This window comes from Calonectris borealis, chromosome 7, assembly GCF_964195595.1.
Source record: "Calonectris borealis chromosome 7, bCalBor7.hap1.2, whole genome shotgun sequence".
NCBI classification, from domain to species: Eukaryota; Metazoa; Chordata; class Aves; order Procellariiformes; family Procellariidae; genus Calonectris; species Calonectris borealis.
The window spans coordinates 32,507,129-32,519,588 of NC_134318.1; the positions used below are offsets into that span (position 1 = coordinate 32,507,129).

The 12,460-nt window shown below is 42.9% G+C and overlaps 1 protein-coding gene across 5 annotated transcripts in view; it reads left to right on the forward strand.

Annotated features, from left to right (window-relative positions):
- ADD3 (adducin 3) overlaps window positions 1-12,460 on the forward strand; it is a 113,462-nt gene that overhangs the window by 10,599 nt on the left and 90,403 nt on the right. Inside the window, exon 1 of one of the 5 annotated variants that reach the window (XM_075155003.1) lies at window positions 1,258-1,472. The exons of 3 other annotated variants lie outside the window; for them this stretch is intronic. The gene's annotated coding sequence lies outside the window, so the exon portion shown is untranslated. Of the gene's footprint in view, window positions 1-1,257; window positions 1,473-12,460 lie in introns of those variants that run through there. One more of the 5 variants, XM_075155007.1, reaches the window with a different exon arrangement.

A 12,460-nucleotide genomic window follows, 5' to 3' on the forward strand; every position in this document is an offset into this window, starting at 1 on the left:
TGGAGCCATCTCAGCGCTGGGTATAAATTTGCAAAATTAACACATTCTGCCTCCTCTCCCTATTCAAATCAAATACCCCGTGGCTGGATGCTTTGGTACCTCAAGCACTTTTTTCTCCTAAGACCTCTCTAGCTCCTGAGCGGCCTTGCTCGCCTTTCTGTGGTGGACGTGCAGCTCCTATACTGATGTGGTGGCAGCAGCCAGCAGGGCTGGAGCATCTCTGGTGACTCCATCAGAAGAGGGTCCCGGGCAGGTGGTGTCTTCACCCTGCCCTTGCTCCAGCCCTGCTCATTCCCCTGTGATCACAGACCCCGAGAGGCTCTTTAAAAGGGAGCAGTACGCAGAATTAAAAGGTTTTGTCCCCGAACCTATATGAAGTTAGTTGTGTGAGTAATTTTACACCTGTAAGCAATATTGCTGATTTCAAAGGGAACTTTTAAGCCTTTCGAGCATATTTTAGACAACTTCTGAGCTTTAGAAATAATTAAAAGTCTAATTAAAATGTAGACCTTTTTGCATATAAACGACAACTATCACCTAGTGCTTCTGTAACTTCAAACGGCTGGTCAGAACCGCTCCGATGTAAGCAAACCAGCCCCGAAACCAAGAAACCAGTAACTTTGGGTGGGGAACCAAGACAGAGATGATTTCAGCTGCAAAGCAGAACAATTACAGAAAGCCAAAAAAAAAAAAAAAAAAAAGAAAAGGACAGCTTTTGCCAAAATGAGATTTGCATTTCGTGCAGCTTTTTTTAGCCAGGGCCGCTTTCTCCCCGTGGACGGCGCAAGAGCCTTCTCCTCAGCAGCACGAGCCATCTGGAGAAGCCTTCTGCTGCCTTTCAGCCTCAAAGAGTGTTTAAATATCTCAAAATTTCCTTTCAAAACAAGGTTTTTTTGGTTTTGGGTTTTTTTTTTTTTTAATTCATTGTTCCCACCTCATTTTATTCCCCACCACCACCTCAGCTGTGCAGAGCCCATCTCCTCACGTCAGACCCCCCTCGCTATGGCCCCTCAGAGATAAAACGCTCCCCGGAGGATGCCTCGCCCCGGACGAGCGGCGTTGCCCGCCCCGCACTGCAGGTAGAGCCGCGGCCGAGGCGCGGGGAGTCGGGCCGGGGACAACAATGGAGGGAGGCCGGGGCGGAGGACACTGGCGATGCCGCCGCCCCTCGGCCAAGTTTGAAGCCGGGGAGGGTGAGGGGGGGCGGCGGCCGCCGCCCCCCCTCACCCTCCCCGGCTTCAAACTTGGCCGAGGGGCGGCGGGGGAGGGGCGGCGGGCGAGTTCCCGCTCGCTGCCAGATAGTGAGCCGCGGCGGGCGGGCGGGCGCGGGGGGAGGAGCCCAGGTGTCCCTTCCTGCCACATAGTGCGCCGCCCCTTTCCCCGCCCGCTCGTTCCCCCGCCGCGGTGGTGCTGGGGCTCCCGCCGCCGGCGAGGAGGGATGGACTGAAGCACAAAGGCGCGGGCCCGCTGAGGTAACGCTCTCGCGGCGTGGGGAGAGGAAGGGGGGGTCCTTTCCCGCCGAAGGCGGGCGGTAACGGCCGTTGCGGGGCTGTGGCCGAACCGTTGCCGCTGTTGGGGAAGGGGAGGCGGGGGCGGCGGCTGGAGGCCTGGCGCGCTCCCCCCGTTCCCTCAGCCGCCTCACGGCTGCGAGGCTAGCGCGGGGCCGCGGCCGCCAGCGGGCTGAGGCGGTGGGGGGGGACTGCGGTCGCCGTGGGGCTGAGGGGGAACTTCTCCGTGGGTATACGCCAGCTCTCCGGCCGGGGGAGATGCTGCAGCGCTGCCGTTCTGCCTCAGCGCTGAGCTGAAAAGGACAGGGCTTTAAATAATGCGCCGCTGCTCGGAAACTCTGCTAATCAAATAAAACCTTGAAAGTAATTATTATAATTAGGGACTGTCCTTGGTCCATCGCAAGGCTCCAAAGCCCCTACGAATCTCAGAAAACTTCCTAAAATTAATTGTCTCTAGCCTCTTAATATGTTTAATCGCGCAGGGCTCCACCTTCGCCGTCGATAATGGTGCGGGGAGCCCAGGAATGCGATTTCCCAGTGCAGGCAGAGGTATGCCGGTCACGGCGGTGCGGACCTACCGGCGTGACGAGCATCTGCCCTGCGCCGCTCGCCTCTGGGGGACTCGCTGTGGCCACGCAGCGCGGTGTTTTGTTAACAGTTTGGAATTATGTCCGTTCTGCGTTTGTATTAGCGAGGACAAAATTCAAGCTTGCCGCCTTGAACTTTAGGCTCCAGAAATGAGGATTACGATGGGCCTTTTGGGAGGTTGTTCCTCAGTTTTGGTCTTACCCCAAGGCAATTTTCATCTCACATTAAAAAGCTTATTTACGAATTCAGAGCGGATTTATCGATTGGTTTTCATCCCGGACTTCAGGGCAGACAGAATCTGCATGGCTGAACGATGTGGTTTTAGCAGGGAAGCCTTGGACTGGCTCTGTAAGGAGGGTAGAGCATGCCTCAAAAGCAACAATCGCTGCAGCCAGTCATGGAGATGGGTTGCTTCTGTTTCTGTCTTCTCAGCATCGTTATGTTAGAGGCGGGTTGAGGCTGAATCTGCTAGTTTTCGTCCACGGGTCCTGGACTTGTGTCTGGAGGGTAGTGATGTGATACCAAGCAGAGGAAAACTGTGTAGGATTATGCCTCATCTGTGTGGTGCCACTATGTGGAGGAGTTAAGTTTTAAAACAAATAGACAAAATCAATGGCAATGAATATCTGGACAAAAAATAGTTGGCCAAAGATTATAAAAGCATGAATGTATGAAATTGCTGAATTACTGATTGTGTTGGAGAAGTTGTTGCCTAAATCAGCTTTGGTACCAGAGGAATGAAGCTGATAAATGTGACCTCAGCCTTTAAAAAAGACCTTTGGCATGCCTGGGGCAGCTTCAGGCTGTCTCACCTGCCTCCTGGTCCAGTTGCTGGTGACTGAAATAAAGCACAGGTGTGGCAGACGTATGGCTGTGTGATCTGCTGGGAGGGGACGGTGGTGGCTTTCGTGGGGAGCGGCATGAGCCGGGGCAGTTCTGTGCATGGCTGCTTTGGCAGCTCTGCTGTGAAAGGCTCCCTTTTGCCTCCCTGCCAGGGTTTGCACGTCTCTTGTACCAGGGAATTCTCTGTCTGCACACCCCGTCACGTAAGTGGCCTGGCTGGAAATGGCATGTAAACTTCTCGTTCGAGCTTCCTTGGTGGCATCCAGTACTTACAGGGAATGAAGGCGTCAACTCTGGGAATGCCGTAGGCTCTCTGGCCATTATCGGATGAGCTCCTTAATGCTACTTTGAGTAAAGTTTTAACTTTAGAAACTTTCGTGTTAGCACTTTTAGTGATACTCACATTATTTTTCAGAAGACATTATTACTTGCGTTTAGTTTTCGCTAAAGTGAAGCCCTAAGCAGAGAGGAAGGGGTGGGCTGTTTAGGGGCTGAGTGTTTAATGATCGAGGTTAGTGCACGATGATGATGATTAGGCACGTCCTTAATTCTTGACCAATAGATGGAGTGCTGCTACGGTTTAGGATATCTGGGGACTTAATGGTCTCTTGGTTAAATCAGTCATTATCCTTGACTCTTGCTTGAGGATTGAGGCAGCTGACATTTTTATTTAAGGAAGTGATGATTTTAGAGTGGTGCAGTTAGGCTGTCATGTACACCGTGATCATCTAACCCAAAGAGGAGGTCCAGGTGGTGCCTCTCACGCCAGAGACTTTGCATTGCTTGTAGAGGGTGGACTTGAGCGATCTGGGAGAATGGGGATGTTTCACCGTCGGTCAGCGAGGTGTATTGCAGCTCTTCTGTTGACCCTTTGCTGGTTATGAAATGAGCGTTGGTTGTTTGACAGGGCTGGATGAACCGAGCTGGATTCTGTGTAACTGCTGGAACTGTCCCTGTTGCATGTGATGTTAGAGGTGACATTGCATGCGGGGCTGCCTGCTTTTGTTCAGCTCAACTTGTATACAGGCCAAATGACCTGGCGTAAGACACTATTTGCCATGAAAATCATCAGGAATTAACATGTAAGAGACAAAAAATGAAAAATATTTTAAGACAGGCCAATGTTAGTTTGTTTCCTTTTGTAAGTGGAATGTTTTACGGATCAAAAACTGAAATGAAAGAAGGCAGAAGGCTGCTAGTTTTTCCTTTGTTAAAATCATTGTTGCTAGTTAAAACTGCAGCAAATGTCCTTGCCACACTGTAGATGGTGTTGGAGTGATAATGCTTTTAAAAAAAGTTTTAATTTAAGAGAATAACCTGTGTGACTTTGAGCTGGTCCATAAAATTGCCTTTGCTACCTTTTTTCAAACTGGATAAAAATTTTTGTTTATTTAAAAAATGTCCTGTAACTTTAGCAACCATAGCAACCTCTGGCTATTATTTCCCTTGTAAATCAATTTTGTATTTTCGTAGTGCTGCTGTTTCAAAAACTGATTCGGTCATTGTTTTGGTATTGGCTTAGAAGAATGCAATCTATATTATTTAACAACATTGCTTCCCGTTACATCACAGGCTTTTCTTCAAGCTATGTTTTGAAATGCTGGTTGCCATATGAGAGATGGTGGTAGATGGTGGTGTGGCTTCTGGTAGGGTTCTTAGGGGGTAGTTGTCTTTTGTGTAGCATTTTTTGGCAGATGGAGATGAATAAAAGCTACTTGACCCTTAGAGAACAAGCAGTAACTTACTCATTGTGTGTTGATGTTAGATCTGTTTGCCACAGAGTCTACTCTGCTTCCTATATTAACTTTGAGTCACTTGGCATATAAGATAACACAAGTCACTGTACATCATCGCAAATGAGATTTTGAGGTATTTCTTTTAAAGATATCCTAGCAAGTACATGCCTGTTTTGTGGATAATTTGTGGTCTGGATTATTAGTTAAGACAAACCAATTTTAATAAATTCGGTTAGATAAGAAAGTATCTTTAGTTATGGCATGCTCTTAATCTAGGCTATGAGGGGGTGTCACTTCAAAATCATCAGTAAACTGGAAAATGCTTACTACTAAAAAGTAGAGATTTTCTTGGGATTCATAGGAAAGTTAGACAGTGAAAGAAGGCTTGAGAGCTTCAAACCTCAGTGTCAGGGTGATGGCCTCTGGTTGTTTCCCCCTTCTCCCCCCCTTGGATCTTCACAGTTTGGTAAATGTGGTGCAGGCATCTGTTTAGTTAGGACTCTGGGAGCATATTAAATGTATTATGTGTCTTATGGTAGTAATGTCAATTCTGCTTGACAAGGATGCAGTCAGCTGTTACAAAGTGCTAATTAGGGAAATATTATAGTAGCCTCATTTGTTGTTCCAGTCTCTTAAACTCTTCTGGTCTTGGCTAGGAAGAAACTCTTTTCTTGCCTTGTATTGTTTAATGTGTTAAAATCCTAGTGACATCAAAGCAGCAGGTAGTTTTCATGCGAGTTAGCAGGTTGAGGTGAAGATCAGTAAATCACAGACTGGTGTGAGAGCTCCAGCTTGCTTTATAGAGTTTTCATGTTGTGTTTTCTTGACCTGCAGCAGCTAACAGCTGGTAAATCCCTTTTCCCTTGTGCAGTCGGTACCTCCTGAAGTTACTTCTCCAGCTGAAGTATGTGGCAATCTTGAATACCGTAGAGTTGATAGCAGCTCAATGCTGCTCTTATTGTCACTGCGCTGCCCTGAATGAGTACCTAGCACAGTGTTAGTGTTAGCAGTAGCTGGCGCTTCAGCCAAGAGCTGAACTATCTGCTGTGTTGGCCAAAGTAAGAGGAGTCCATTGAATTGCTTTGAAAATCTATGCTTGTTATCTTCATTTATACCTGTAATAATTGGTCTCAAGATTTTTTTTTTTATTTATTGTTGCATGTATTTAATTATTATGTGATGTGTTTTTCTGGAGAAAACAAGCATTCCTATGCATATCATCCATAGCTATTACATTAAATACGACATAGTTTAGAGGCCAGTCGGATCTGCATCTTGTATTTGCAGATGTACAGTAAATGTCAGTTCTGGAAGCAGGGTGCCTACCACCCAACCAAGTGTTCCTGCGCATGTCCTTCTGGATGGTAAATAGAGTACAAAATAGAAAAGCTTGCTTATTGGATAAAGCTTGCTTTACTTGTTCTAATACAGTAAAAACAAGAAAGGAAAAATATATTTTGAAATATATATTTTTTTTTTCCTCTCCGAATGTGGACTGGCTTTTTTTGAAGAAATGCTTTTTTTGACAGCTCTAGAAGTCTTGACAGAAAGCTGTGGAAGCAATTTGGTACTGAATTCTGTGTGATTCAAATAGATCATTTCTAGATCAATGAAAACTATAAATTGGCTGGGTTCAGAGAGATTTCTGATATTAACGTAAGTTGTTTCATATAATCCAGTATCCCACTACTTCCCTAGTAACCCATATGACATTTTAATCTTCATGATTTATATACAAAAACCTCTGTATTTATAAAGAGCATCAGTAAAGTCACAAAGTCAAGTATTTGAAAGCTGGGTAGTGCTTTCCAAAGAAAATATCCTGGATTTAAAAATTAAAATTAAACTATAGCATTGGAAAGTATACTTATGAGCCCTCGTGTCAGGAAGAGTAGAAGTGTTTTGGCTCAGATGCTTCAGATCTAGCAGACACTTAACAGAGGCAACCTTCAGCCAACGTATAAAAAATTAGGTGAAATTGGAAGTAGGATTTGGGGACGGAAACAGTGGACAATACTAGGCAGTGCATCCAGCTCTGTCTAGAACTGAATACAATGACACAAAAGTAGTGACCTCGCAAGTACCTTTGTGTTTTCCTGACTCAGATACACAACCATTTTTAGGACTGCTAATGAATTGCATAACAATTTCTCCAGGCTCCTGGTTAATGCTAAAACAGGAGTAAAACACAATTTAAGCCAGCTCTCTCTTAATATACCAATTATTGCTACACACCAGATAACCTACTGTATTTGCTGTGCATCCTAAACTACCAAAACTAAACCGAAAAACTTAATTCTTAGAACATAAAAACTTTATTTGGAAATTGCATGATATAATAGCCTGTGGAGGGTAAGATCGAGTATTCTCTTATGATTGTTTTCAGAAATTATCTGCAATTTCTATGATGGTGCTGAAATTTAGGGTGCAAGAAGCTGTGTATGAAATTAATACCTGGCACTCCCATGTTAACTGAATACATTAGCCCTTCTGATAGAGTATTACTGCCATAATAAATGAATAACTAGTCAGGTATTTCTGTTATCATGATTAAATTGTGATAGTGCCCACAACAAGCCCATCATCCTGTTTCAGGTGTTGACTGCATAGGAAGCATTGTACTAAATATCCAGTTAAGGAATAATTGTCTTTGTAATGTTCACAGTTAATCTGTACAATTTCTGGCTTTCAATGGCAGCTGTCTTTAAATGCCTATTTGTCTAAAAGTATATGCAAAGGCAAAACTCTTCTGGTTACTCAAATTTTTTTTGATCCAGCTGCCAGGATAGAAAGCAGAAGATGTTCATGGTCTTTAATTAATTTACAAAATGGAAGCTGTTGTCTCTTAGGGCAAACCATATTTCCACGCCAAAAGTTGTGTAATTTTCTTATTCCTAAAATTATTGAGGTTGTGAAAGAATCTGTGGGTATGTGTTGATTTTTTTCTTTTTTTTTCTTTTTCTATTCCCATCCATGGACATAACACTGAATACAAATTAGATTTCTTACTGACATGCTGATTGTTATAGATTGACTATCCAGAGCTATTTGTCTTTGATGCGTAGCTGACTTGGCATTCAAAGGACACGTGCATGTTCTGTGTTAAATGGCTTAAGGACTGGAGTGACACAGTTGGAGAGCTTGGCGGATACCTCTGCGTGTGCATGATTTGGAACAAAAAACTCCATCTTCTAAGCCAAAGTGTCCAAAGTAGATTACTTAGTCAAATTTTCATAAAAATTAAATAAATAAATTTATTTATTTAATTCAGATTTAATCCTAAGCAGCTGAGGAAGAAAAATGAAGTTGTGATACATGCTTTAATAACGGCTAGGATAATGTTTTGTAAAGCAAAGTATACCTGTAACCAGCAAAGCCATCTTATATGTTTGCTTTGTTCCTTATCAACCTGATCAAAATCAGGGGTCTGGTACTGAGCAAAAAATGAGAAATGCACAGAAGAACTTGCAAATACATTGAAATTTGTGGGGTTTTTAAATAAATAAAAAAAACCCCAAAACCAGAAGCCAAACCCAGTGGTCTGGCAGTCTGGTTTCCCGCTCCTTTTTTTACTCTGTTTCGAACTTTGCATGCTGCAAAACTATTTAAACAAAGAGATTGAATACATCTGTGTAGTGCTAGCATGAGCGAGTCTGTACTCAAAAACAGGTTAGTTTAAAAAAAAAAAAATCTTGAAATGAATCCAGGTAGCTTCCTAGTTAAAACATATCAAATAACATACAGCATGTGAACTCAAGACAACTCAGTTTAACTATATAAAACGTTTAAGCTGTTAAACATCAGGAGGTTTTTTTAAAGGTGCCTGGATAATTTGCCCTTAGGTGGCAGAGGGGCAGTGTGGGCTCCCTTTTTACATCAGATGTTTTCCTGTGAGCCAAGCACTTGGAGAAAAATGAAATACTGCTTCCTCTTTAAATGGTTGTTGCATACGTGTTATGCTCTTTGTGTGTGTTTGCTCAAGCTTAGATGTTTTTAAACCTAAGTGTCCCTAATTTTACATGCCTTAAGACAACTTCTGGTTAAGGGCTAGATTTCAAAGACTCCTTGGTTCTTCTCAAGCACCATGCCATTCAAAACGGAAATTTTTGCTGCCTGGTCAGCAGAAAATGTTCTTTTTCTTGCCGTTCCCAACATGAGTGTTTTATTGCATGTCAGTGCTCCTAATCAAATCGAGTGGCTTTTAATGCATTGCCAAGTGGGATCCTGTATCCTTCAAAATATCTTAAGCCTGAAAGTCTCCAACTGCCTGGATCAAGACACCATCTCTTCAGCGATGGACCCAAAGTGGCCAATGGAGACTGTTAAATGGGGTGGGATGTCTTCTATACCAGAGAAGTGTCGTCCAGCAAGGGCAGCCAACATTATGGCAGTAGTACTATATCAGAAGGGCTAATGTATTCAGTTAACATGGGAATGCACAGCTTCTTACACCCTAAATTTCAGCACCATCATAGAAATTGCAGATAATACGCTTTGTGAAATTTTTGCTTAGATGCGAAGGTTGCCAAATCTCTCTTCAGTTGGCAAACACGTATGACAACTTGGAGCAAAAGGCGGGGAGAGCTCTGAGTGGAGACGCAGGAGGTAGGAGCGCTCTGCTCTGTAGGCAAGGCAAGCAGGAGCCCAAGCTCACCCAGTGGTTCCAGTGCCAGCAGCTTCGGCCGCCTGGTCTTTTCCTATAGCTGGAAAAGCAGACTGCCTAGCCCACGTGTATCTGCAGAACAATGTGCATATAGGCAACATTTTTCAAGAACCTCAGTTGCTACGCAGCACTTGTCTCTAAGCTTGGGTCTGTAAACTGTTTCACAGGATCCCACAAGACAGAACAAAGTATGGTAGTCTTATTGTCCCAGAACTTGTATTAGGAGATCCTATCTCTCCACTGGAAAAATTCTGTTTCCTTTTTGAAAAGGGTTGAAATCCTCTCCTTTAGGGTGGAAAAAAAAAAAGTAAAAATTTTTAAAAATCAGATGTATTGCTTCCTTTCCTATTAATATTGGCTAGTATGTTGCATAAGAGTCTACTGTATGTGCAATGTTCTAAAAAGAATTAGCTAATGGTGGGAGTAAGAATAATAATGTCATATTTATAACCTGGGTTAGCCTTTAACAAGAAAAAATAGCTTCAGGTATACCATGTAACAGAAGTGTCTGGCTACTATCAAACATGCTGCAAATGTATAGTAACAGGTATTGTGTGCAGTAAATTTATCTTTGTAGTAGAAACCTGATGTTGTTGCTATTCCCAGGGGGTAAGTTGAATTACATTATTACTGAGGCTGAGCTAACAGAGCTTTGCTTATAGTATACATACAGACAAGACGGTTCTTCACAGAGGGGTGACCTTTGCTGTATTTTGGTTTCAGATTTCACAAGGACCTATTTCAAAGTTTTTAGCTTCAGTCCACACCCTGCTGGTAGTTAGCTATAAAACTCTCTTTGAAGAAAGTTTTTTAAAAAAAAAAAAAGTCTGTCCTTTATTACTTTATTAAAGTTAGATAAAGGTCATTTGTTTACTCCTTTTGTAATATACACTGCTGCCACTGTTACTTGTTGATATAACTGATAGTTCAAAGCTGAAATTAAAGCTACAGAATTACTGGTTACAATGTGCAAATGCATAGTGTAGGTAATTCTTTTTTTATGACTCTTCTGTTTATTAGTTAACTTGAAGAATGTGTACTAGCATATATTTGTGCTGGGGAAACTGTTATGGTTGACATAGCATAATGTAGTGTACTCCCTTCAAGGTTATTCTACCCTCTCTAAACTTTTTCTGGGTTACTCTTTCAAAAACCAATTTAAAGAAACAAATTAAAGCCCTGTAATCCTATTTAAGAACCCAGTCAAATAAGAAGTCTGCATGTCACTGTTCCAATAAATATAATCACATCTTTAATACAGTCACTCCTCTCTAGGACTCTGATTTCCATCTAATTAAAATATTTGGGTTGTACGTTACAACCAAGCTAATGGAGACATCTTGCTCTTCCCTCTTGGCCGTGTGGTCCTGCCCCATCCTCTCTTGTGTAAGCCCTGCTCCTCGCTGAACTTCTGCAGTTCACGGTGAATTGCAGCAGAATACTTCCTCTTCCCCCTGTCTGCATTAACTCTCTTTAATAAGTTGAATTAGCTCAAGAGAGGGTTGAGCGAGCACTAGAGTGGGTGCGAGGTGTGGACAGCAGCGGTGAGAACCTGTGGGGAAGGGGGGGCATAGGGAGATGGGGAACTGTCAGTGCCAAGCTTCAGGTTGACTCCAGCCCCTTAATCCTTCGGTGGTGACAGCTCTGCAGGGTCCTGCCTGCAGTACTGGGAGGCAATGCAAAAATATAAGTGGAAGGTGTTTGTGAGTTGAGCCTTCTTCAGGGGAACTTGTTTGTAGGAAAGTAAGAATGAAAAAGCCATTTCTCTAGGCTTTGAGATACGATGTGGCAGCCACTAGGTTACTACGTTCCCCTTACCCTCCTAGTACTCTCAAAATCTGAGGGGGAACAGTCATTTTTAAAGGGAAGTTCTTTGGGATAAATGCAACATTTTGGAGAAACTACGTAGACTTTGAAATTATTTTAATTACAATAATCTCAGCATGCTGGGCTGAGCTGCTCTTTGGCTTACATGTCACGCTCCCATATCCCAGCTCCATTAGGCTGCCAGTGAGTGGCAGACCTGGGTGGCGTGGAGGTGTTGGGTGCTTGGGATTGCTTTCTGCTCTTATTTTTTGGTTCTATTTCATAGTTATGTATAAGAATGGAGGTTAAATATTGCCATAGGAAAACTTCATTGTGTCAGGTAGACCACAGTGTCTATATGTTCAGGAACATACAGAACAAATTACTTCTTTGGTGAGAGGAAAGGATGGGGTTGCGCTTGGTTCTAGTAATGAACTTATGCATATGTTTGCAAGACAACTTAATATACAAAGAAGTAAGAATTACATTGAGGAAAATGTATACAAATAAGTTGTTTAGCATAGCTCAGCCTGCCTCCAAAATGTTGTGTAACTATAACTTGCAGTCTCTTACCCTTTCTAAAGGAATGTATTGCCTCTCTTCTTCCATCCAGGTTCTCATCAGTTAAATGATGTGTAAGAAAACTAGCGTTGCTACCAACAAATCTGGCAGAAGAATTGTTTTAGAAATGTAATGCTGAGTTTCCAACAGCAGAAAGCTGTTTGCTGTTTAAGTTGACTGAAATTGTTCCAGTTAGTCCCTGTGCAGGTGGTGAATGATACAAATTCACAGTGTGAATAGCTGTTCTGCATATAGCACTTTGTGGTCTTCAGTGCTGGGTCCTCCTAGCTTTTTCCTGGACTCCTCTCTTCCTTTTTTCTTCCTTTTTTCTCTTTTCCTAGTTGCAATGAAACATCGTCTTCGAAAGTTTGCATTTTCTTTGTTTGATGTGATATGCAGGCTTCAGTGTGGATACTTAAGGAGTCTTATCAAAGTAATACTGGCTCAGTCAGAGTAAAGATGCTTTAGTTAAATAGACTATGGCTGTGTTTAAAAATAACAGCTCTGGCTGTGTCAGCGCGTTGGACGACCTGACACTGACTTCAACAGAAAGAGCTTCTGAAAACTACTTTGCCTGTTGCACGTATCGCCCTCAGTGTGAATTTGTTTTCTGTTGGTAGCATTTTGGTGTTAGATGAATCAAAACAAAGCCCCTGAATTTTAAATGTGATTAGCCAAATGGCTTCAGAGAGAGTTTGTTGTACTGGGCACCTTTTAAATGCACAAACAGGAGTAGCAGCACTTCTGCTCTTGTT